The following is a 27411-nucleotide window of genomic DNA, read 5'->3' as shown; positions in this document are numbered from 1 at the left end:
TCTTAATAATTTATATACAGAAGGATGTTACTTTGAATAACTGCACCTTGAGACAGCTCCTTCAAGATATCAGCACTCGATATACCTACTTATCCACTGCCAACATTTAGCCAGGAATCTGCAATCATACTCAATAATTTTAGCACACTTCTAAGGATTCAGCAATTGTCCCTGTTCCTTCAGCAGAATCCTCCTTGTGGGCAACGTATGCAGGAGGGCAGCACAGGCACCAGTTCATCTTTAAAAGTGAGTAGATGAATACTCAGCCCTGCAGGACCTCAGCTCTTCGGAGAGGCAAGAGGAGGTAATGAAAAGGAAAAAAAAATGCAATGATTTGCAATTCTGAGTATGGGCACCTCCTACCAACACTTTTCAGACCTGGAATACCCACTGCTCCTCAACATTGAGGTGTGGCAGACAAGCAGTGAATGGTGCTCTCTTCATCACTGCAGAATGATTTTTATGCTGAATACCATTTACTGTCTTTCTTACAACTTTTGCAAGTAAAACAAGTCTCCCATAGAACTATCCACACTGCCATCTAGTGCTAAGAATTGTTTTTTATTAAAAAAAAAAAAAAAAAGAGGAAACTGATAGTTTTAAGTGAGAGGTTGCTGGTGTGTTTCTCCCACAGATACCAGTGAAGGGAAGTAATTGTAAAGCTTTCCTCTCCTTTCTATTAAGTAGCTGACAAATCTCTACTTCTCTACCTGCAAACCACAGCACCCGAAGATCTCAGGGAGATGAAGACTTGTTCACAGACAGAAATGAGAGTTTATTATTACATTGGGTATTGGGAACAGGAGAGGTTTTTCTGCTGGCTTTTTTAATAAGCACACCAATTATACAGAAACCAGGGTGTGTCTGGGAACCTAATGAAATGGATCCAGCAAGTGTCAGCCCAGAGGGAAAACATGCAGCCTCACCCCGAGAGGGTGGCAGATGTTACGACAAAATTACTATTTGCGTGTTACACTAATCATTACACTGCGTCTGAAGCCAAAGCTCCGCTGGCTGTGGTTGCTGTCAGAATGAACTAGCACCAGGAGTTAAACCTGGCCATAAACGCTGTAACTCACCCCGTACAGGAATCTGCCTCTACCCTCCATCAAGTCGTAAAGGATAAATACTGAAACCCGTTTCCTAGATTAGGTGCCTGAGATACGGATGTTAATATCCCACGTGGTCTGCATCTCACACTGGGTATAGCAACGCCTCTGCAGGACAACTGAAAGCATCCAGCTTTTTAGAAGTTCCCAGTACAAAGCCTTAAATCAGCAGCCAGCTCAGTGCCATTTTCATCATTTGTTATGCTCCAGATTAGTCATCAAAATTATACCAGAAGATTTGGTGTCCAAAAAAGCCTGCCTACCTGCAGCTTTCAGGCACAGCGCTCACAGTTACTCTGCTCAGCACCTCTTTGAAAGCAACTGAAGTGGTTTTCCTGCTGGGGAAAGGGGACTGTCCTCAGAACCACAGTCTTCCGCACTGGGGCTGCAGACTGGGATGGTGTCTCTCAGTGGCATCCCAGAACAGAATGGGAAGTTGTTTGGTTTCATCATTAACAAATTCCATCAATTTACCGAAAACACACCGGTATGGAAAGGGAGGGTCTGAACACATGGTCCTGCATACTAGGAGTCTCAAACTTTTTTGACTTTTTTTTGGGAAAAAAAAATACTGTGCTACTGGCACAGTCTGAGGAGTGATTCTGCATTTTGATCAATTGCTAGAGATTTTCTGCATTGTGCCCTTAAAATCACTGAGAGAAAAGCCGAGGTACATTTGAACAGCACGGAAAGTAGTTGCTTTCTGTGACACCTTGCTCACCCTCTAAACAGCCCTGAGAGGCCAGATCACTGATCAGTGGACATACCCCAGTCTGGCACTTTCCTTTCAAGTGGAATTACAAAGCTCGAGCTTGCTTCAGGATGTGGATGGCACTACAGAACGTAAGGTAACTAACTAGTCCACAGCACTGACAGCCACTGGGTACACCCAGTGACCACACCCGTGACCAGAAAACCAAGTCTTGCCACGGGGGGACGAGGCAGGAGTCACATCTATTTACAGATCTGTTTTCCTTCAGCAACAGGAATGCTTCATCTAAAATTGAACATATCCATTACCTACAGTTTTGTTCCCCCCCCCCCCCCCCCCCCCTTTCTTTCTTTTTACATAAAGACTCACCTTTTCCAACTTTTTGAAAAGTAAAGGAGGCTACAGCCAAAGTTAGAGCAGTCAGCTGTCATCAGGAATTCAGGACACATAGGACACATTACCTTTACTCACAGCTCCACTCTGCCATGCCCATGTCCAGGCTAGCCAGTTGGTGGCCACCTGGTCACAGCACAGAGGGGCAGTACTTGGACCACTTGATAGCAAGGGCTCTCCTCAATGGCATTGCACCCTACCAGTAAGTCCTATGTAAAAGGTGGTCAGCCATAAAGGGGGTAGTGAGGGGGGGGAACACAACAATTTTGTGGTCTGGGAAGAAGGAAGACTTGTTAATTCCTTGCCCAGCTCACCACATTGGAAATTCAGGTCTCATCATCTGAAGGCAGAGCTGATGAGTAGTGACACTGATGATATCATCGCAATTAAGAGAGAGACCAAACCTGAGCAGCAAGGAAGGAGAGGAATTTCACTGGCAGACAGTAATGTTTCCTCATCTCTCACACTTCAACAATGACTACCAAATGCTATGAAATAAGAAACAACTCTTTGTTAAATATGTAAAACTCCCCATCTCTCTGCTAACGTATGCACAAACAGAACAGGATCGCCTAGATTCCTGCTCTCCTCCTCCTTTTTTCAAGGCTAGAAATACTCAAAAGACTTCAAAATGGAATACATAAAAATTATTTAAGAGTTTCATGATCATGTTTTTACCAGTTTAACAACAAGCATTTGGCAAAATCAAGGGAAACCACCTATTTTTCCAGTGTTTCCAGTACTCTGTCAACAGAATATTGGGTACGAGGTAGAAGTTCTGTACAATAAACACCAACACACCCCATTTTCAGTATGAATACAGACTTTTTAAGTTAACTTTTTTTTTTTTTAATTTAACTGGTTTATATGAAAGGAAGTTGAAAATTTCATTAATAGAAAGGGATATTAAATGTATGCTTTGGAAAAGATGGATGGGGAGCAAATGTTTCCATGTTTGCAAAAACTTTGGGATGTCAGGCAGGATAAAAAGTGAAAGTGAGGTACATTGACACAAAATATTGATAACGTATGAAAGCCCTTGCCACTGGCTGTTGACCATGCTAAAAACCTACACACATTTAAAAACCTGATGGAAGAAAAATACATTGTATTTGTACACCAAGGGCTACTGAAAATTAATAATAATAATAAAAAAAATTCCTTCGGCTTGAGAAAGCTCCGGACCACAAATTGCAGGAGGTTGGAATACATTGTGGGAATGCATAATGTGCCTGCCCTATTCCTATCTTCCTCCCTGGGCACTGTCAGAGCAGACAGAACCCTGTGGACCTTGATCCACTGCAGCCACACCTACATAAATAAGACAGTATAAAGTAATTGAGGGAAACCACCACTCTAGTTTGTTTCTTTTACTACCAGCTATTAACAGAAGTGGATTAAAATGACTGTGTTATTTCTAAGTATTCAACCTCACCTTTTCATGGACAAATGCATGCTTAACTCTGCAAGTCTGGAAAGAGCCTAAGAAAAGTGTGATGAGCTTGCACTTCTCTCAAAGTTTTCCAGATGGCATTTTTTTTAATTATTTTTTTTTTAATCAACACAGCTTTTTCAAGTGATTTGCAACTATATTTCAAAGGAGGCACAAGTTCTGTATCCTATCTCCACAGACACATGCCAAAACTTATCCAGAATTGCTAACTAAATTTCAAAGGCATGGAAATATTTGACTAGCTCTCCATCAGGTTGTGTGAGAGTGCCCACAGACAGAACTTGTCTTGGGGGACGGGGGGATTGTTTATCTACAAATAGGGTATTTTACTAAGGAATTAACCTAAGTTACATTTCATGAGAGAAACCCTGCAAATACAGGGATTACCACTGATGAGTAAAAAAAAAAGGCCCTTTTTGCACCCACAGCATATTGTATGGAAAATTTGTTCTTCTCAGATGAGAGGAAAATCTGCTCACCTTTCTAATTAGCATGATTTATTTATATACACAGCATATTATGAAAAACAGTGTTTGCAAAGGAGGCCATCCTGTTGGGCAGAGAGAGAGAGAACATCCTTCAGGGCAGATTTACAGAGATACTACCTGATAGCTTAGCTCCTAAAGCAGCCTGGCTCTTGAGAAAAACAGAGGCGCTTGCTGCTGCCAAGCTGCTGGCTCCTGCTCGCTGTCACAGCTGTTACAGAAACTCCTGGGAACCTCCAAAGCTTGCTTTGTTAATTCTTGGCTTTTCTTCCTCACTAAGCCATGCATCATGATGATTTCTCCATGCTACACCTTTTTCTGCTGTTGAACTACCTACAGTACGTGCCAGGACTTTTGGTGGGGGAAGGGCAGAGCCCTACAGGAAAGCCAAGCCCCTGGAGCATTTTTTTTTTCCTGCCCTCTGACTCTCCGTGGCTGTCATGCACAAACAGCCCTGAAGAGTTGTTCCAGACCCTTTGGGGATGTGAGGTTGCTTATTTCCCTTAGGGGCTCTAGGGGCAGCCCACAATTTGGCCACCTGTTTTGGACCAGCAGTTCAGCTGCCCACATGCAGAGGGGCATCAAACAGCACGACTCGGACGTGCAGTGCAGGACTCCCACCCCTGATGTTAGTTGTATCCTCACCACAAATACCGTGGGGTGAATATCTGGGTTCCAGTAACTGCACTTACTGTACAAGCTTATGAAACCCAACTTTATTCACCTTTCAGCCCAGCTTGGCCCCTGTGGTTTCTGTACCAGGAAACAGGGAGGCTAGCAGAAGACTGGTGAGTCACATCCTAACCCTTAGACTAATTCACTTGCACATGACAATGAAGCCGAGGCAGAATATTTGTATGGGATTAATATTGTGCGGTATTAATACCACAATTTATTTTACAAACCAGTGCAGGCTAGGTGAAGAGCAATCCTCCTCCCACACAGATCAGAACTGTGGCAGCTCTGCCTGGCACCTGGTGGCTAACAGATCAGTCTGTGTGAGGTATCTGTCTCAGGGGCTGTAATTCTTCCCTGGACTTGTTCAGGGCATTTTGTAAACACGGAGAGGGACGCTTCAACCTGTAAAACAGACATGGCTGGGAGGTGTAGGAAGCACCAGGGTGACAGGAGGGAGGCAGTGTGGAGCACCCCGGGGTGACACTGTGTCGAGTGGGTGCTGCTGAGCAGAACTGCACAGGCAATGCCCCACTGGGGCCAACAGACGCTGTGTGACGTGCAGGAGGGATCATGAACACAATCGCTACATTCATAAATACGAGCCGCTCAACAGAGAGTATCACACAGTGATAAGATAAACCCACACTGCCTCTTGTCAGGTTTGCAGACTCACTCTGCAGGCAGGCACAGAAGAGGAACCAGGAATTACCCATTGACTACCGATGAATGTTGTGCTCACAAGGCTTGCTTCTGTGCACAGCTCTGGAGGCACCAGGAATTAGTTACGGTACTGAGAGAGCATGATGGGGCCAGCTTCACTACAGAGCAGTGGGGCTGAGGGGGCTTCGTGGAACTCCAGGGATGTCTGCAGCAGCAGCCTGGGACCCAGCCCACTCAGGTGCTCCTTGGCAGAGGCGAAGCAGCACGGTGTACCTCTGATTTCCTCCTAATTCCAGGTTGTAATCATCAGTGGTCCACGAATAAATGCCAAGGTCCACCCACTCCCACTTTCCCCCCCACTAGCAAAAAAGTTTCTGGCAGCGCTGATACAGATGGCTCGGAAAGCCTGGGAACCTTCCCACCATATATCACTGCCTTTAACGCTTTCAGCATGAAGTGAGCTCTGCTTCCGACACCCTACAGCCAAGTTTCAAAACTTGTTACTAGCTTGGAAACTAGTTGTGCTTCTGTGCATAAATACTAGGAGACTGTAGGGATACCAATGGAATTCATCAAGATGCCAATACACAGACTCAGAGACAACACTAGGATGCAACTTTTAACTTCTCATTACTAAAAACTCAGGCACAAACTTATGCTAAAGCTAATACAAAGACAGGTACAAGGAGATTTCTCCTGTTTCTATCCTTGATGTTGTCCAAAACCTAGAACAGCACTGTTCAGATAATTCTCTTTAAGAATCAAGTCTGCAGTAAACGCAATATTAACAGAAAAAAACTTGGCTTTCAACCCACACAAGTACAAAGCTGCCAAATTATCTTTCCTATGTAGACATTTTAAACTAACTCCCCCGTGATGACTGTGTGCCTAACGTTTTCTGTTTCTTTCATACATTATATAAATATTTGCATCTGGTGACAGGTTTAGAAAGATTTATGAAAATGCTCTGAAGCATAAGGCAGAACACTGCTGAGAAAACAAGTAAATTTTCATAACAAAAAAAAATTCCTCCCATCCAGTGAAATAGTTGTCAAGTGCTAGCCTGCGATGACTAAAGCTATACAGCAAACCTATTATAGTCCTGCATATCCTATGCAGAGTATCAAATGAGGGCAGAGTACAAGCTGTTTTTCAAAAATTAAACCATTCTGGTAGTGTTAAATAGAGTGTGCACCTGTATGTGTTGTTTCAGAAGATGCAGAAAATCGCATACCAGGTGCGGTACAGATTTATATGTCCGCTGAAACAGAAGTTATCTCCACGCCGTCTTTTGGTAAGGTACCACAAGAAATAACACTTTTCCTAGTAGCTTGTCTCTGGTTTGCCACTGATACGAGGTTCTCAGGATCTCAGTTTCTCAAGCTTATCTCCTCTCTTACAGAAACCTAAGCCAGCAGTCCTACTTTCCTTCAGAAGGACATTTGATACAAATGGCTGACGAGGGAAAAGTCCCTGATTCCTCCAGGACCTCTTCTCCCCGTGAGTGTCATTTGTGTACATGCAAGTGAGTTGCTGCACCTCTTTGCCAGCCAAACACCTCCCCACTCCCCCATCTACTCCTCCTCGTGCCCACTAACTCTGAAGGGAACAAGGAGGAACCAGCAGGAAGCTTGTACCAGCCTCCCTCCACTCTCACCCCCCCCCAAAAAAGTGGTTGTTTGTCCCATGCACAATACATGGCCAAGGCAAGTCAATGCTTTGAGGCTTCTCCTTGGGCTCCCACAGATATGAAATCTGAGGAAGGGATCCATAATGCATAGAAATAAAGCCTGAGGCTGTGCAGTATTGCTGCCCTGGGGGTGATGGTGGTGGGGGAATAAGGCTCAGCCTTGACATTACTCCCCTCTCCCAGACTTCCCAGACCATGGGCAGTGCCCATGTCCTCGTGGTAGGCAGCTGCAGCAGCGTTCCCTCTGCATAGAGGACAGTCACTCACTCTACAAAGTCAGCCTAACCATCAGGGACAAAGCATGTAACAGTGCATGTGGTAATTATCACCTGTTTGATTTGTAATCAGTATTCTCCAGGATTAATTGCCCAAGAAGCGGAATAGGAAGGATTATTCTGCTCAATGGTTGCTCCATCATGCCTGCACATTCAAAGGCACATATACCACCTGCTGCTTTGGATGGAGCTGCCTCGTTTCCAAACCAGATTTTAATTTTGAGAGCAAGCAAGAAAGCAGTTTTGAGTTTTGCAGCAGCCTTCCTCCACTTAGGAAGGAGTTGTAATCCTCCTTAGTGCTTTAGTTACCTTCTCAGCTTCTTATGGAAAGGACAGTTTTCGTAATGGAACAGCATATCTTCCAGTGCCTCGGAACAGGCAACAGTGCTATCTTCCAGTTATCTCACAATCTCAGCTGTGGAGACTGTAACAGAAGACAGCTTGTAAACAACAGGAGCAAGACGAGATAGGGCAGTATTTGCAGAGCTGCTCAAGATCCCCACCACCACCACGAAAAAAAAAAAAGGCTGCTGGCTTGTAAGAAAGTCTGAAGTTTTGGCCTCTAGAGTTGCTGTCACTGTCAGACAGGACACAAATACAGCTAACACCTTTTAACATCAGCCTGCACATAGTTGAAAACATATGTACTATATACCATAACAGAGCCACCTAATGGACAGTGCGTACTACATGCATGGAGCACAAGTTCTGTCCTTCAAATAAGCTTCATTATAGCAGGTGTAACAACCCCTTTCTTCTGCAAAGCTGTCATGGGACTTTGGGAAGTGACCCCAAAAATCTCCTCCTGAATTGCAAAATTTGCCACTTCAGAAAATAAACTCACAGTTTAAGCAACAGAAACATAGCAGTGGTTTGCAGGCAAATAGTATTTTCCCTTTTAAAACATGCACATTTTTAATATGCAGAGCATGCTGGAGTCAAGACCAAAAGAATCCCTTGCTTCCCATGAGGAGAGAGAAAACAATCACATTTAGGGTATATCAACAGCTATCAGTACCCCAGACAGAAGTGCTCAAAGAACTCTCTGCAGGGATTCTAACGGTTCCTTATCACATAGGAGCAAAAGCAGGCCACACGTGCCTGAGGTTAACAAATATCCTGATAAAAACAGCTTTTATTGCTTACAATCAATGAGCAAGAGAACAAACACAGGATCTTGGACGTGCTTGCAGGTCTATCCACTAAAAGAATATGCTTCTGGACTTGAATAGATTCTGCCTCCTCAAATTAAACAGGATAATTTTACATTTCACTCTCCATTGCCTAAGAGTTAAATTGGCTTTTGCAACTGTATTCTGAAACCCAGCATGCAGCACTTTCTTGAATTGCTGTGTGTGAAGAACAAAACAGTGAGTGTCAGAACAGAAATAAATAAAAATAAAAAATTGCCATTACCATGCAGTTCTGTCTCATTTTTGCACAGGTTCTGGCTCAGAGTCTTACTCAGTTGATTCACTTCACCAACATAGCAGAGATGTTTTTCTTCCATCAGGCTAGCTTTCTGCAGAGCAGCGTGTTGCAGTAGCATTGCGCACTTTACAAAGTGTGCATTCCTACTGCCCTCCTTGTCTCCGTGGCACAACTCCCCAGTGTTCACCTACACAAGAAAACTCCCCACCGAAAATTCACGCTCCCCCTGCCTTTTTTTCAGGAGGGGAGTCTAAACGTATCCTAAATATTTACAGAGAAAGCAAGGACTTTTAGTTTTTAAGCCTAGTGCTCAAGAAAGGTCTGTGTTTTATAACCCCAGTAACGAAGATGCTGTCAGCATGGCAGTATATAGAACTGTTGGTCATCATTGATGAGTTCAAGAACACAGAATAAGCCCTGGAAGAGCTGTCTTCTGCACTGCCATCATCCCAGTGCCTGCGCCCAACATTGGTGTCGAGGTGGGCTGAGCTCCACAGCAAAAACGTGACACAAAGGCAAGGGGGCAACCCCATGCGTGACCAATGCAGCAAGACCTCTACTAACTGCTAATGACAGGGGATTGCTTAAAACCTTTTATCCATCTACTTTGTGATGTGGCATGATACGATATGGTACTAGTGCAGCTCTGTGAATGACGGTTCCTTTCACTGATTTGTTAATGCACTTTATGGACATCACTTCTCACTGCTCTAAAGGGAACACTGGCAAAACATGACGCTGCAATTTATATTGCATGGTGCAATATAAAAATTGAATCACAAGGCCTTTCCAAAGCACTCAGTGGAGAAAATACGAGAAATAAATTAAGAAAAAAAAAATAAGGAATAAAAAAGAAAAAAAGCAAAGGTGTTCTACTTCTATCATCTAAGTTACGCAGCAAAAGCCATCTGCAACAAACCAAAGTCTATTGCAAGTTTCTGGTGCACTCACTGCAGCTCTTTGCTTTTCCAAAGTTATTCATTTCTTCAGTCCAACCATTGTATTTATTGAGGTTTACGGAGACAAAAACAGCTGTAGGCTGTACAGATTAACTGTATATCAACACATTCCCTACTGTAAACTACTTTAACCACATCATTACTACACAGAAACTCACATAACTTACATTTGGGACTTAAAAAAATAGTGACAAAACAAATGCCTTTCAAAATTTTAAACACTCCCAGCCCCCCCTTTAAAAAAAAAAAAAATCCTCCCTGTCCTGATCAAAGACAGCCATTGCTGTCTGAAGAGGTATCCTCCCCACAGCTAGTAACTCATACAAAAGACAAGGTCATCCGATTCACTATTTCTTCTTTTATTTTTTTTTTAAACTTTTGGTAAACTGTGTAGCTCCCAGTAAACAAGAAATAAAGTTGTTTCTCCTGCTTTGTCTGATTAGTGTTCCACACAGCGAGGCACAAGGAAGAAAGCCCTTTACATCAAACTTTACCAGCAACATGGGGGGAAGTTGCATCTTAAGCATACCGCGTCACTGCACTGGGAACTACTTTTGACTTTCAGGGTTATTTTTCCCCAAAGTTACTGGAAAGAGCAGTGACCCATTTCATGTTTAGTGGTATTAAAAAGTTATGTAGATTTTTAGCTTTTAGACACTTAATCTCTAACTTAACTCTTAACTTAACTTAATCTCTTACTAACTCTTAATCAGTTACTACTAAGATATTCACTGTGCTCCGTCTTTTATTTCAAGTCCTGAAAGAAAAACAGAAAGCTATTCCCCCAGCCTTTCAACAGGGATGGTTTTCCACTATGATCCATACCACCAACACAAACCTTACCAAAAAGAAGTCTTCGTAAGTGGAATAACATTGTGACTTGCCACGTTCTCTGATATCATCAGTTCACACTTTTTTTTAATTTTATTTTACAGGCTCTTATACAGTCTTTTTATGTGGTCCTGCCTGTATATTCATTATTCATATATGAAGAGCATATGCAACTGGAACTTAAGGTTCAGGGCACAGAGTTCTCTGGATAACAACTGCTGTAGTCAGCTCATCTCTGACTTAAATTTTCTGTACCATCACTCACAATGAGCCTTTGCAGAAATGCCCAACCCAAGAACAGAAAATTTTGTAGTACTATATGAGGCAAACCCTAATTACCTACACAGCAGGAAATGTGAAAGTCAACCTCTGAAGCTGAAACAAGCTTATGATATTTCTTTCAAAATCTGGGCTTTAGAGCATTTGTTGCTCAATATATTAGCAATCCCAAAACTAATAAAATAAAATAAAATGAAATGAAATGAAATGAAATGAAATAAAATAAAATAAAATAAAAATTATCCATCTCTAAAGCACATGCACAAATCTTCACATAATTATTTAAGGCACACATTCAAAAACGTGCTGTGCAGACAGGTTAGCTCCACAGCTGATGCTGGACTGTCATGAGTTAGACAGGTGATCTTCTGAGGGCCAAACCTGATACAAAAGAAGTGCTCAAAGCTGCAGAGTGAACCAGCAGAAGAAAACTCTTTTTCCTCTCTCAGCTCCTTCACACTACAGTTCCTTGCCCACGCATGTTTGCCGGTTCTGTATTCACAAGACTGGTTTGTCTTCTAGATTCCTTGAACTTCTGAGCACTTTGTTTTCCTAGGTGTCTAAAGAGAAAGCTTATTTCCAATACGATCCAAGCTATTACTCAATGACCAATGATAGATTGTAAATTGTTTCAGACACCTAGCAAAGGACACAACCCCTCAGCAATCTCTCCTTTTCAACATAAAGTTGCTTGTGCAAATGCATGATTTTTATTCCTATTTATTTTCAATTAAAAGCTGAGCTAGCCAACCTTAACCAAGCCACATTATTCTGCATTTAAATCCACACTTACCTGCTTAATGTCCTCAGCCACAACTAAGAGGAATTTTACAGACACCTCACAATGCACAGCCAAACATTAAATAAACACACACACACAAAATAACAAGATGCATACTTCTGCAGCCAAGTTACACCAAACAAGCCAAACTCCTCCCTGAATAGAAATTCCATCAATTACTGACTTTAAAACACTCTCCTGCCTTCTCCATTTCTCTTTAAAATGTCAAGAATCCTGCTGAAATACACCTTTTTCTTCCCCCTCTTAAAACAGAGGGAAGCTGGTACTTAATTTTATACTGAAGAATTTGGAGCAAAACGAAGAGAACAGTTAACACGAAATGATGTGACAGAGAAAAAAGTTGGGATGGCAGCACTGCTCGCAAATAAGGAGTAACCTGTCAGAAAACACCATCCCCTCTTTCCTACAATATTTAATTTGGCCAGAACACGTAATAATCCATCCTTCCCTAAGGACAGATTTAAAAGGAGATGTCTTACCACCCTTCTGAATTTAGCACAAGAACTGTTTTTCCCTTTGGGAATCATGGACAGATTCCAGCAACTCTGAAAATGTTGGTGGTTTTTTTCACCCACTCTTTTGAAGGTGTTCAGTAGTTTAAAAATTGGTTTAGAAAAAAAAAATCAAAAACACAACATTACCTGCTTACCTTACAGAGAATTAATTTAGAGGTTTTTAAGGAATGTTTTAAGCACAACAGCTATTAGCTGCTCCTAACACCGAGCCTCTAGCACTCACATCATGCTGTGCAAACACTTGTCTGCCCCAATAGCCATGGGCTCCCCTCTTCTGTCCTCTGAGAGGAACTAAAGCAGGAGCAGGAGACACCACAGGAGGAAGAAGCTACTGGAGAAAGGAGACAGAGCCTCAAGCTCATGGTGACTTGCCAAAGACCTGTGCAAGCTCATTTTAAAGATCATATTAGAAAGTGCACTCGTGTTACACCCCGAAGGACTGATGGTTGCCGTCAGCAATAACAAATACTAAGTGCCTGTGCCCAGATCCATCTGGCATGACCGTGGCATTGTTAGCATATGGATCTTTACACAATTTGGGAAGCAACAGCATGCATATTTTCCTTTTGCACTCTTCGTTATCAAGGAAGATGCACTTTTTATCAGAACTAATGCATCTTTACTGAGGCAGTTATGTCCCTCATCAGCTGCCACTGCATGAAAGCATGGCAGCAAAAGACATCAAAACACTTGAGGCCAAGGTAAAGCAAGAGGTGAAGGCTGGAACAAAACTCAATGAAGTCACTTGTGATTTCACTCCAAAGTAAACCACAGGCTCCATCTCAGGAGTAAAGATGATAACTCCTGAAGAGTTGTACTTAGTTCAGAACTATTAGGGAAAAACTTCCTTGGACATCACAACACATTAAGCGCTATCATTCATGATGTTCCTTTTAAATGGAATTCTCCAGCCATAAAAACCTATTTTGTACTTTTTAACTTCACTTTCCAGCATTGCCTTTTTATAAACACACTATATTAAACCTTTCTGGAGTAAAATATAAACAAAATGATACAAACAAGAGTCTGCATTTTATACCATGATATTCCATGTACACAAGAATATCCTGGGTTAAACTAGAAAGGGGATGGGTGAGGAACCTTGAAGAACAGCTTAGGATCCTGCTGGATCCAAAACTTTACTCATTTTCCATTTCAAAGCAAACTTCAGCACTAGAAAACAGATCATGCTTCAGATACTTAATTTGCAGTGAGGCAACACATAACTGCTTATTCAATTATTTTGTAATTAGTTGGAGGCACAATTGGTCTCCCAAACAACATGGCTCAGTTTCTATCTACACAGCAAATTTTCTGACATTTCTAACCACATTTGTTTATACTGCATATATCTTAGCCATGTTTGCATTGATGCACACTGGGAAAATCTGTGCAGCCATCCCAGCACACCTCATTAAGAGCAGCATGAAAGGGAGTAGGGAAGAGGAGGAGGAGAAAAGAAAAGCACCCAGAGGCTATATGTGCTATACATAACAGATGGGTAATGCACCTTGGCAGTCCACACATCATGGAAACTGGAGGAGACTCATCAGCCAGAATGGTTACTGGGACAGGAGGGCTGAAAACTGCTCTGCCCTCTGCAAAAGGAAGGGACTTAACTTTGTTGAAGATAATCAACAGGCTTCGAGAAAGACAAAGCATGATTAATTATCATGATTCAAGACATTGAATTAGGTAAGGACGTAACTTCACTTACAGCAAGTTTTGCAGAAAATCCATTACTAGCAGAGTTGAAAGTTAGTTTGAGCTAGGTATCTAACGAATCTATCAAACAGCCTCACTAAGAATCAATTTTTGTCACTGCAGAACCCTTCAGAACAGGCAACAGCATTACTATCATGGTAATTCACTAAAATCAGCATGTAATTCATTATCCTTGAAATTTGTGGAGGGGAATGCAGTTTAACAAGAAAAAGAAGAAGAACAGATTTTGCCCATGTACCTGTGAGACACAATCTTGTGTCCGGCAACCTGGCAGGAAGAACTGGTGTTTGCACTGTAGACAGGAGCTGAGCTACATTCTGCAACACTAATCCCACCCAGTGTTTCACCTGGCTATGTGGAAACAGACTGCCATACTGCAGGCTTAAAATAGTGAGGCAATCAGAGCACAAGGCATCTCCATATTATAACCAAGACAGGTTTTGCAGCACTGATCAAGCCTGAAAGAGGCCGCTGAAATTTGTCCCACCCAGACAAGTTTTATGCATCTTTTTGTACCAAGAGAAGGGAGAATGGAAAGAAGAGGAGTTTTGTTTCTCTCTTATTAGGGCATGTTGCAACTTGTCATAGACAGAGCAATAGGTGCTACACCTGGGTGGGGATGGATGCGACCACAGGTTTTGCCCTTATACTCTGTGCTTTCAAAAAGAATATTTTTATTCAGTGCCTTTCAAAACAAATAAATCAAAGGTTGTCTACCCTCCCTGCCTTAATTCCTATACTGGAAGGAAAAAACATAACATCTGATATTTTGATGCAGCTAAAAAGGAACTGGAAGTACCACCTCAAAGTAATCAAAGGTTGTCAGCTTTTGTTCAGGGACCAAGCCCACCTGCCTCAATTCTCACCTATCGCTCTGTATCATCTTGCACTGGCTGCTAAGAAAAGTCTCACTGTCTGTCTCCCTGTGCGGGAATTGAACCTTTTTTTTTTTTTTTTTTGAAATCAATTTTCAGGCCCTTTTTCAATGGACTATTCCTACAACACCTATGCTGGCTGTATAGGGTTAGTGAAACACCGATTTTGTTCCATTTCCTCTCATATTTTTAAAATCCAAGCTTACACGGGATAGGAAAGACTTTGCTACAGCTGTTCGTGTGTCTTGAGCATGGCCTACAGAGATCTGTCACATGAATCTGGTCTCTTACCCACATGACAAGGCCTCCTCCACAACTGCTTTCCCAAGGGTAAAGAATTTGGGAGAGCTCAGGTCACTTGCATGGCAGATTTTTAACCTAGAAACCATTCTGAAATTCACTTGACCTTTCTGGATTCAGAAATATTTTGTTAGTACAGGGAAATGAAGAAATATCAGACTGCATTACCTCTCTTTTGTGTTTGTCAGATTACTTCTGATTCACTTCCAGGAAGTAAATAACAAGGTCAGAGTCGATTCATTCATGCCGGAGGAGAGTGCACAGATGCGGAAGAGGGGAATCAGTCCCCACTGCGCTTTGATGTTCCCTTATCTTACAGTGTATCATTACAGTAATCACTAATTATCACAGAAAGATGCTCTTCTAAATTAGAAACATTAGGAACAAGGAATTTTAAAGATTGTATTCCACTACTGAACTGTATTTGTTTCAGGAAAAAAATGTATACACACACACGCTTATACTCCAAAACCATCTCAATGGAAGAAAGTCTTTAAGTCTGAATAACAATATAGCTGAACTCTGGTCTTCTGTATGACAACACAAATAGCCTCACACTTGTTCAAAAAAAAAAAAGTTTTATATGCATGCAAGTCCCTAATTGCCTGTATTATCTGTACAATCAAAACAAAGGTGTCCTTTTCCACCAGGACAAAAAAAATTTAGTTGCCTGCGTTATGTCTGAATTATAGACATGTCATCTACTGGAAAATTTGGCTCTTTGAGCCCTCGAGTGAATTATCGCAGACCAATCAGATGACTTGTGGAAAAACTTCCTGTTCCCCTCCAACAACAGCTTTCTAAGTAAGCCACAAAATTCATAATCCTGGTCATCAAAACAGTGTATTTCAAGATGTTGATGCTTTAGTTTAAATCCTCACAGCCCCAAGACCCCTTCAAGATAAATGATTTTATATTAGCAGTGAAGGAGTTAGAGATTTACAAAGTCAATAAGAATTCATAACTTCTGCATTTTAATCATTCATAGCCACTGTATTTGATTTACCCCACAATTTCCATCAGAAAATGAAAAAGTTTTGAAGAATGAGTTATTCTCAATGTAAATCTCCAGCACACCTCTGTCAATCATGTTAGGCCTTTCCCCGTTAGTTTTTCCTGCCTCCTGATTGAAACTACACAGCCAGTTTAATTACTTCATTATTTAAAACTTCTTAACTGAAAAGGCTCTAAAAATATGGAAAGCTAAACTAATGCATAGTCATTCTCCATGGAATAGAGGAAAGCATTATAAACATCGGTATAGCTTATGAAGATCGACTACACTCATACTTTCTTCTATCCTAACATTTTGCAAAGAAAAAAAAAATCTGCAGAGGTCTGGAATGCTTCTACCAAAAGGTATGTATGTACATAGATAAAGAGGGAAATAACTCCCTAGTCAAAGACAATATTTGTTTGCCACAAAATGTACATCCTCTCTGTGATATTAGAATAATAATCTGTGGGAAGCTACCATTCCAGAAATTATAGCATAAAAAGAAGCTTCAGTTTTATTTGTAGGGAAGACTAAGCCTTTGATAGTTTTGCTGGCAAGTTTTATTTATTTTATTATTATTATTTTTAATTTCCAGTCTGTTGAGCAGCTCTTGTACCTTTGTTTAACTACAGGGAAAGAACTGTTCAGTTTACAGCACAGTTTTATATGCAAATTATGTTCTGTAGACACTACTCATTGTAAGTGTCAACAGGAGAAAAAAAGCCTGACAAATTTAAGGCTCTTGAGATTTTTCATAAACTTTGAAGGAACACTGAAATTACAAAGCACACTGAGCTCACTGTAAAGCATTTTCTCTAAGCATGTGCCAAATCATGTATATTAATGGACTTGTTAAAAAAATCTACTACGATACCTTATGCTCCATTTTCCATTTCTAATTATTTGTGACAATTTAAAAAGGCGTCCTGTCTTCTGCACACAGTCAGACTTCTTGTTTTCATAGCTCTCCCAAGTATGAAGCTTGTTTCTACTCTGTGGAAACATTTCTATTGGATTTACTTTCACTAGAAAAAAAACAAGCTTTCACACCCACACAAATCAAGATTCAGGAGCAAATTCAAAGCTGAAAATGAAGAGACATTTTACTGCCAAAAAGATGGGGGGGCTCCTAACAAATCAGCCAGCTGTTGCACTAACAGCATCAAATAAAGAAATTGCGGAGCTTATTCTACTCTTTATCAATAATGCATGGCTGCGCACAGACAATTTATAGCTGTTTTCCATCACTAGGTATTGTGTAGTACTAAATTAAGTCTACAAAATTCAAGGACAGTCCACCCACACAGCTACTGTAAGCCAGCCAGGCCACTTTGAATAAACATTTTAAAGGCATAAAGTGAGTTTTATTAGCATGCAGATCCACAGCTCTTAGTGGACAAAGTATCGCCATTAAAGAAGTAAGAGTACATTTAGCAGAAAGAGCAATGAGTTGCTCTTATGCCTTACCTATAAAGAAATAGTAGATTATATACATACACTTACATGCAACAACTCAATCCTCTGAATTTATTATGATAAAAATCTGAAGCAAGTGAAGAATTTATTTTCAGCATTAGAAATTGATTGCTGTTCTCAGAAAATCCAAAGACAGGTGCTGAATGGGTCAACTTCTGACAACAAAAGAGCTAAGAAAAAGATGGTTTTGACTGGTTTTGTTTACACTCAGGTAGCTCTGAAGATTAATAGATTTATATTTTAATCCTTCACAAATCATAAATCAGAAAAGCACACGCAAGGCTTTCATCAGCATAAAGAACTAGTTATCACAGAGAAGTCTCCTTAACAACATTTATGGCACGGGTACGCAAGTGGGAGGTTGGGTTCCCCAGCAGGCACAGTTAAGCAAGAGATGGTGTGGCACGATCCAGTTATGTTCAGTCAGTCCTACCTCTTCATGTCACAGCAGTCCTGGCACGTAGACGCGTTGTGTTATGTATGTCTGAAATATGAGCATTAAAGCACTGAGCACAAGAGCTGGTCACCAGCAGCAAGAGGATGCTGCTGCTGGGTCCGTGCACCCAAGTTTTACCCAGGCTCTGCTCCAGTGGTCACCGAGGAGCCTCCTGGGTCCTGCTTCCAGGGTGCAGTCAGGTGTAACCAGCTACAGCGTGGATGACAGCACCACCAGGAGGTGGGTTTGTGCCACGTTGCAAACGTCTGCTGCTGTTTCTAAACGAAATACTGCGCTGCCCCTCTAAAGACATCAGTAAGGGTGAGGTTTGTGACAGCTTTCCTATAAAAGCAGAGCACCACTCCAGACAGGATCCTCCACATCTTGCTGGGTTGCTGGTGTGACATGATGATATCCCTGCCTGGAAAAGTCTTCTTACAGTGCGGGAGGGTGAAGGATGTAATACAGCACAGCTGGGCGGTGTGATGGCTTTGTGGCATGTTTGAGCACAACTAAGAGCAGGAAGGATATAAGAAACAGGACTTAAGCTAGATCTCTGATAAGCTTGTAAAGTGGAAAGCCTGGCCAAATAAAACGACTGAATTTACTGTCAAAGTATGGAGAGAAAAAAAAAATCAACTCTGATCAGTGAGATATTTGGATTTGCAATTGTTGAATTTTCTAATGAAAGTATATGATTTTGATGATCTGGATGAGGGATTTGAGTGCACCCTCAGTACATTTGCAGACAACACCAAGTTGGGGGGAAGTGTTGTTCTGCCAGAGGGTAGGAAGGCCCTGCAGAGGGACCGGGACAGGTTGGGTCGATGGGCAGAGGCCAGTGGGATGAGGTTCAACATGGCTACGTGCCGGGTCCTGCACTTTGGCCACAACAACCCCATGCAGCGCTACAGGCTTGGGGCAGAGTGGCTGGAAAGCTGTGCAGAGGAAAAGGATCTGGGGGTGTGGGTCGACGTTTGCCTGAACATGAGGCGGCAGTGTGCCCAGGTGGCCAAGAAGGCCAACAACATCCTGGCTTGTGTTAGGAATAGTGTAGCCAGCAGGACCAGGGAGGTGATTGCCCCCTTGTACTCAGCTCTGGTAAGGCCGCCCCTCGAGTGCTGTGTTCAGCTTTAGGCCCCTCACTACAAGGGCATCGAGGCCTGGAGCGTGTCCAGAGCACAGCTACAAAGCTGGTGAAGGGCCTGGAACAGAAATCCTGGGAGGAGCGAATGAGAGCACTGGGGTTGTTTAGTCTGGAGAAGAGGAGGCTCAGGGGAGACCTTATTGCTCTCTACAACTACCTGAAAGGAAGCTGTAGGGAGCTGGGGGTCGGCCTCTTCTCACAGATAACTAGTGACAGGACTAGAGGGAATGCCCTCAAGTTGCACCAGGGAAGGTTCAGGTTGGAAATGAGGAGACATTTCTTCTCAGATAGAGCAGTCAGGCATTGGAACAGGTTGCCTAGGGAGGTGGTGGAGCCACCATCCCTGGGGGTGTTCAAGGAAAGATTGGACGTGGTGCTTAGGGACATGGTTTAGTGTGATGGTTGGACCAAATGGTTTTGGAGTTTTTTTCCAACCTTAATGATTTTGTATACTACTGTATAGCAAGTTTAACTTTACTTACAGGAGTTGTGCTTTCTGGAAAAGCAGATACCCTTTCAGATGAAAGTATCTCATGGACCTCAGAAGCTAATCAGAGCTTCACTAATCACTGTGGAAAAAGTTATTTAACTGCTCCAGTGAGCCCAGATCATTCAGAAAGTAAGGGTCCAAACTTGACTAAATCTCACTGTAACACTGTGCCACAGCAACCAACCCCCAGAGTTTGGTGAAGCTGCTTCCACATTGCATCCCTGTGCAAGCAGAATCTGTCCGCTCTGACCTACAGGCAGAAATCATCTGAGATTAAGTTGAAGTGAAATCTAGTCATGTTTGTTATAAAATGTTTTCTCCATGAATAAGCACAAGTATAAAAGCCTAGAGCTGAAAACTCAAAGGAAAGCAGCTGTTGGATATTTGTAATTTAACCTGCCAGGAGTACAAGGTTTTCTTCAGAGGTTTTCTTTATATAATAGGCTGAAGTCATGCTGTGAAAAGCAAAACTGCCATTTTGAAGTCTGAGGAGATTGGAGTAAAATCCTTGCTTAAATCAAGGCTTCAGGACAAAGCACTGAAAAAAAAAAAAAAGACAATCCCAGTGAAGTAACCTTGGCTTTATAAATGGAAATTAATTTTATGAAGCCTGCTGTTCAGCTCATGTTACCAAATGCAATTGCCGTGTAGGTCATTGAAGCAGTGCACTTTTAATTGGCTCGTGGACTCTGGCAGAGTTCAGAGATGCACAAAACACACTCAGGCCATCTCCACCAAGCACAATGCTCCAGCAGGATGCTGGTCTTGCAACGCACAGGCCAAGCACTGAGGTATGTTAGCATGTCAGACAGCAGATCACCTCTTATTGCAGAGGTATCTGTACACAAAATGGGTGCTCTGTGGTCACAATCCTGTTCCTTAATGATCTGATGTGCTGTCCCATCCTTCCTGAGGAGTAGCCAGGCAGTCAGCAATCATCACTATTGTGGTTCCATGACTGCTGATACAAGGCCACTCTGGGTTTTCCAGCCTTTCTGCACTTATACTCTTCCTCTGTCTGCATGTTTCCTCACAGCCTCCTTTCCTCTTCTCCCATCCTGCACCTTGTACAGCCATCCACGCATGCCCCCAGACATCCACGCTGTGACTACACTCATTTATTGACACCTGCCCCACTGCAGGGGGTATGCAGGTTGGGGCAGTGCAAGCTGGCAGTGTCCCCACCGCCACCACATCTCGTTTGCTCAGAAGGCTGTGCTTGGCTGAGGGCACACACTTCCACAGCCAGGACAGGGCTGTGGCATGCAGCCACACAGGAACTGGGGCAAACCTACGAACAGTGATAATAAGTTTCCTTATTTAGCTTTTTCTAAGCATTTCTCTTCCCTGCCAGCTACAGCCCTGCCTTGGGGCCCAGAAGCACTTGTGTCTGCTTTCTCCCTGTACAAAGCAGTTTTGACAGCAGAAAAGACTGGATTCACCTCCCAGTGCCTTTCCCCAAGAAAAGGAGGAGCTTCAGAAGAGCAATAGCATGAGTGAGAGCCCAGGGCTGGTTTGGAATGTGCTGGCCCAGGGTCTGTCTGCACTCAAACTGCAATCTTAGCAGACTCAATCTTTGCTTGTCAGGAGATGAGTTCAGTTCTAGATGATCCCCCACTCACACAAACCCACAGCACGCTGTAGAGCATGTAACGAGGTGGAGGGTAACAAGCCCTAAAAGTAAACAGAAACAGGAGTCAGTGGACACTTCAGATAGCAGCTGTCAAACCTGAGGGAATCCAGGAGTCAGTGGCAAAGAGGCCCTTTACAGAGTGATTAGCTCTCTAGGTTTGGCTTACCACATGTTTAATTCAGGAGGAGTCAGTCCCTGGTCACCCAGATGACCAGGGCAGGGGAGACTGTGCTGTGCATGGGGTGTTGGGCAGGCACACTCTGGGCTGCTCCAGTCTGTACCTGTCTACAGCTCAAAAACCAGCACCACTCCCACAAAGCAGATAATACGAATCCAAACAGATGGGTGCAAAATGCAGGTAGGTATTAATGAGAAGAATGACAGCAGCAGCACCTCTACTCACAGCAGAATGGTCACTTTTTCAGCTATAGATGTGTTTGGCTTTTAGTCTTCAGTTTTTCTTAACCATATTTTTGCCGATGAAGAATGTCTCAACCTGACATCTCAAGGAGACTGAAAACAATCTTTTCACTACTAGAACTTATTAATATATAGGTGAAGCATTAAGGCATTTTAATGCAAAGTTATACAAGCACTTAAAGAAACTAGAACTGGTGATCTAGGAAAAGAAGTCAAGTTACTTCTTCATTGCATCTTATTTTTACCCTCTTGAGGGTCAGTGAATTTAGTCATAACTGACAAATACTGGCAGTCTGTTCCAGTCTAATATACAAAATACAGGTGTCATGTTAGTATGGTTTACTATAAAGCAAGAGATGGACTGAGGCAATGTGTGGGACCATATCTTGTCTTCCCTCTCTCCCCTTACCCTCCAACAAAAAAAGCTGCATCTTACCTTAAAAGACTAACAGAAATGCTAGTCCTCTACTTCTCTTTAGCTTTAAGCTTCAGAAATAATGCAGAAGAATCAGCTAGTTCAATACTTCAGCACTTGACAGCACATTCAGGAATCTGAAAGTCATCCTACAAAAAGATAAATGAAAAGTAGTCAGCGTACGTGTTGGGCAATATATCACATGCTTAAAGCTGCAGATGCCTGGTAATGCCATGCTGCTAAACAATAATGAAGTTCACAATAATCACAAATATGAAAGGTTATGCCATTTTTGGCTTCCAAGGTGTAGTGCACACAAGCAATATTCTGGTTACAGCACCCTGGAAAGAAAGCATTCATCTTGCAACCAATATGTCACCCTGTAGTGCTTTCCCAGTTTAAAAACTCTGTTCAACCAACAGTCGATGCAAATGCACAGAAACGAAGCTCTGGACATGTCATGATAAACCAATTAGGGAAATGCAGCAGTAAGTGTCTACGGAATGGTAACCTGGTACTAATTTGAACTGAGAAATGTAGCAGGAGCCCACATGAGCTAAGCAGCAGTGCTATATGATCTGGGAGGATGATTCTACATATGAAAGACATGGAAGCATTTTATAGACTGCAGTGAAAGAAGAGACAGTCTGCTTTGTCCTATTTCCCTTAATAGGCTTTTTAAGAAGTCTTATCTTGCAAGAATTTGCACATATTCCTAGCTCTTACACAGTAAAGACACTGAGACTGAAGTTCATACCTGCACCACTGTGGCACACAGGATGGCTCTTCCCTTTTTCCCACAGCAATTCATATGTTCTGCCACCAAGGTTTAGACCGCTTATTTCTCAACTCCAACTCACTTGGCATGTTTAACTCCTAAAACAAGCTAACTTCCCAAAACCACAGGCACACACACACACATCACCAAGACCCCTGTTCCTGGCTCTGATGCATCCCATCTCACAACCATTTGCAGGTACGGCCCAAGTCAGTACCCCACGGCTGTGCTGGAGACCTTCTGTATGCAGATATTGAATAGTTTCATGCTGCTGCTGCTAGCACATTTGACAGCTGTCAAGGGATAGGACAGGAGAACAGTTTATATCTAACATGGTTACTTGAGAGTTCTGAAGATTATTTTATGGAAAAAACACATCAGGTTTTAACTGTGTACTTTCCTAGAGCTTTAGTATGGGAACACAAGGTGATCATTGGCCCGATCTGTAAAACTATAAAGGTGCAGGTTTAATGGAATACAAGTAAATCATACCAGGTAAGAATTAAAGAACTTTTACTGTAAATTAATAGATAAACTGGTGCACAAAGCAAGACACGGACCAATGCCTCTACAAATACATTTTTCAAATTCTACTCTGTTTACAAATTCCCAAAACAGCCTCCTAAAGGTAACTGTCTTCATAAACTAAAACAAGTGGCATTTTTCTTAGGACACAAGAGCTCTCAGTTGCAACATGCAGGAAGCTGGGCAGGGACATCAGGAGACCAGCTTGGCTAGGACACGACCACTTAGCCAAACTAAAACACAAAAGCAAAATGCATAGGCACTGGAAGCAGAGGTGCACATACTGGGACGATTACAGGGATATGGCCTGGGAGTGCAAGGAGAGGATCAAGAAAGCCAAAGCACAGCTGAACCTCAATTTGGCTAAATACATCAAACAACACAAGAAGGGTTTCTTCAAGCACACGAGACAGCAAAGGAAGATAAACTTTCCCAGCAATGAGCAAAACATGAATGAGTTCTTCAACCTGCATAGAGAAGGCTGAGTTGCTCAACAGCTTGTTTGCCTCAGTCTTTGTAGGTAAGTGCTCTAGCCACACGGCCGGAGTCACAAAAGATAAAGGCAGAGACAGAGAATGAAGAACTACCTGCTGTAGGAGAGGATCGGATGTGAGACCGTCTAAGGAACCTGAAGGTGAACAAGGTCCTCTGGGACCTAATGAGATACATCTGCAGATCTCATGGGAACTGATGGATGCAAGTTCCTAAGCCACTGTCCATCAGTTGCAGTCCAGCAAAGCTTCCAGTGACTAGAAAAGGGGAACACAACCCCCGTTCTTACGAAGGGAGAAGAGGAAGACCCAGGGAACTACAGGCCAGTCTCATATCTATTCCTAGCAAGATCATGGAGAAGATTTTCATGGTAGTTACACTCAGGCACACATAGAATAGAGAAGTGATTGCTGGCAGCTGACATGGTTCACTAAGGGGCAAACAGTGCCTGACAAATCTGGTAGCCTTCTACAACAGGGTTACAGCATTGATGGATAAGGGAAGAATAGCCAACTTCATCTACCTGGACTTGTGCAAAACATTTGACATTGTCCCACACAATATCCTAGTCTCTAAATTGGAGAGACATTATTTGACAGATGGCCTACTTGGTGGATAATGAATTAGTTGGATGGTCACACTCAGAGCCGAGGTCAGTGGCTCAATGTCCAAGTGGAGATCAGTGACTAGTGGTATTCCTCAGGAGTCTCTACTGAGACCAGAACTATTTAACATCTTTGACAGTGACACGGACAGTGGGTTTGGGTGCACCTTCAGCAAGTTTGCAGACAACACCAAGCTGTGTGGTGCAGTCAACATGCTGGAGGGAAGGGATGCCATCCAGAGGGACCTAGACAGGCTCAAGAGGTGGGCCTATGCAAAAAACATAAGGTTCAACAAGGCCAAGGGCAAGGTTGTGCACCTGAGTCAAGGCAATCCCACCCATCTATACAGGCTAGGTAACCAGTAGATAGAGAGCAGCCCTATGGAGAAGGACTTGGGGGTACTAATGGATGAAAAATGACACAAGGTTGCACAGCCCAGAAAGCCGACCAGATCCCAGACTGCATCAAAAGACAGCTGGCCACCAGTTCAAGGGAGATAATTTACAGTGGCCTTCTATGAACCAAAGAGGGTCTACTGGAAAGCTGGAGAGGGACTCTTTGTCAGAAAGAGTAGCGACAGGACAAGGGGTAAATTAGTATACTAAACTAAAAGAGGGTAGGTTTAGATTAGATGTAAGGAAGAAATTCTTCACTCAGAGGGTGGTGAGGCACTGGAATGGGTTGCCCAGAGAAGCTGTGGATGCCCCATCCCTGCAACTGTTCAAGGCCAGGCTGGATGGGGCTTTGAGCAACCTGATCTAGTGGGAGGTGTCCCTGCCCATGGCAGGGGGTTGAAACTAGATGATCCAAAGACCCTTTCTACCTAAATCATTACCTTAATATTACAGAATCATAGAAACTGTAAGGGTCTGTCTGTGGGAGGAGAAGAAAGGAAGGATTCTGCAGGAAAACCCAAGTAGGTGTTACACTCTAGAAAGAAATCATAAATGCAACATCTGTTACAAAACCAGAAATCCAAAAGCCCCAAATGTCCCCTTAGTTGAACTTTAAAATAGCATTCAGTGCTCTTAAGTAAGCAAAGTGAGAGCCCATTTCTTCCTCCCTCCATCTAGCATTTCCTCAATACATTCAAATATTGATTCATCCATTTACACAAAATATGAACTTGTTTATGCTCCATACTAGATAGTCATGATATCCTGAAAATAGTTTTCTTAGATTTTAGTTGCAATACATTCCAAGACAATCTCCATCTACACAATATTAAAAGTTAACGCATGAGCAAACTTAAGATGTTAGAAGACAGTTATGTCCTTGGAGCTACATACTCACAGATAATGGCAAACACAAAAGTAATCGTGTTCGTGTATAACCTCCTGTTCCACACTTTTGTGGAAAGTGTTAAAGCAGCTTCCTGTAAGAGTTTCAAACCGATGCCAAGACTTCAGATCTTCAAGACAGTCAGTTACACATCCAGGCTGACATTTTGAGGACACAATAAAAGTGGTTTTCAAATACCTATTACCATACTCAGAATGCCTGGTCCCCACATCATGGTGTCATGATTGTTTAGATATTATTCATAAATCATTTTTGCCTCAAAAGATTGTCTTTGCATGCCCTCCCACAGCCATCTTATCTTTATCAGGTACTCACATTCATCTCAAGTGAGTGTTTATGCCCACACCTGATGCAGATTAGTTTTACAGCACAACTATGTGACAATAAAGGCCGGGACTAGGGAATGGCTTGAGCTCCAAGACGGGCAAGTGATAACTTTGAGTGTTGCACCTCAGAGTCAGAAGTTCTCTGGGAGCTAAGATTTATCACATAGTTTACTGTTTTCCATGCCAGATAGAAAGAAAGCTTCAGCTTTGCCTTTTAGCCCAAAAAAGTCACAATATACACAATCATACTCCTACATATCTAAGCCCCACCAAAACAAAAACACTATGCTGCACACCCATTTTCCCTTAAGGAGAGAACAAACCACACTTAACAGGTGCTAATCAAAACATCAAACATTAGAAAACATTCTGACACAATGGAGATTTATAAAAATATGCAACATCTCAAGCAAAATTTGAATCTGTATAAAACAGATGTATGTATCTTGTATCAAAAAGCAATTGTTCTTCTAAACTGCCTTGCAAATGGCAATCTAAATTCAGTCCCAGGAAGAAAACAGACTTAATCGATTAGCACAACTGAGTGCTAAGTAGAAGCAAAGATAAGCAGAAATGAAAACAGACATAGTAAAACAGTTAAGCAGAGATTTTACTTACGCCAAGGGAGCAAGTCGGCTGATAAAGTTGTCATCTTTACAGGAAGCTCTAACTTTGATAATACTTTCAATTTAAACAAAGCTCACTATGTAATAGATATTTTGCAAACTCATGTAGGCAGGGCTTCAACAACTTCTCATGGAAAGTCTATGTACTTCACAGGCATATTCCAGCTTGACAAGATCTCCACAGATTGGTAACAAGTACTCCATCTTCTCCTCTTTTCCATTTTAATATTGTTCAACACCTCCTCCCACACACACATGCACCTCCCTCCAGCAGACAGACAGATTCACTTATCTAAAGAGGAATTTATGCTGGTCTGAAAAAACACCAGCCCCCTCAACTGCAAGGACATGCCTGGATAACATATTGAGATATGCCTTAGATGTTGTGTCAAACACTTCAAAGTCAGTTAAAGATGCACTACATAGCACCAAAAGGGTAATTACACTCTCACTGGGGAAAAAAACATTTTAAAATAGATTTGTACGTGAAGGTAGCATTTCTAGAAGTAAAGACGTTATTTCCTAGTGAATGTGCTGTATTTTTGGACAGAAAGCCCCCAAGTAGCCAAAA

The 27411-nt window shown here is 42.3% G+C and overlaps 1 protein-coding gene across 6 annotated transcripts in view; it reads right to left on the bottom strand.

The window, feature by feature from the left end:
• Nucleotides 1–27411, bottom strand: part of KANK1 (KN motif and ankyrin repeat domains 1) — a 127565-nt gene that overhangs the window by 72999 nt on the left and 27155 nt on the right. For 4 of the 6 annotated variants that reach the window (XM_040539916.1, XM_040539917.1, XM_040539914.1 and 1 more), the window contains exon 2: nucleotides 22208–22335. The gene's annotated coding sequence lies outside the window, so the exon portion shown is untranslated. Of the gene's footprint in view, nucleotides 1–11748; nucleotides 11867–22207; nucleotides 22336–26832; nucleotides 26974–27411 lie in introns of those variants that run through there. The other 2 variants (XM_040539915.1, XM_040539918.1) reach the window with 2 other exon arrangements.

This window comes from Cygnus olor, chromosome Z (genome assembly GCF_009769625.2).
Source record: "Cygnus olor isolate bCygOlo1 chromosome Z, bCygOlo1.pri.v2, whole genome shotgun sequence".
NCBI classification, from domain to species: Eukaryota; Metazoa; Chordata; class Aves; order Anseriformes; family Anatidae; genus Cygnus; species Cygnus olor.
The sequence above is the reverse complement of the archived record's forward strand: the minus strand, read 5'-3'. Positions and strand labels throughout refer to the sequence as shown.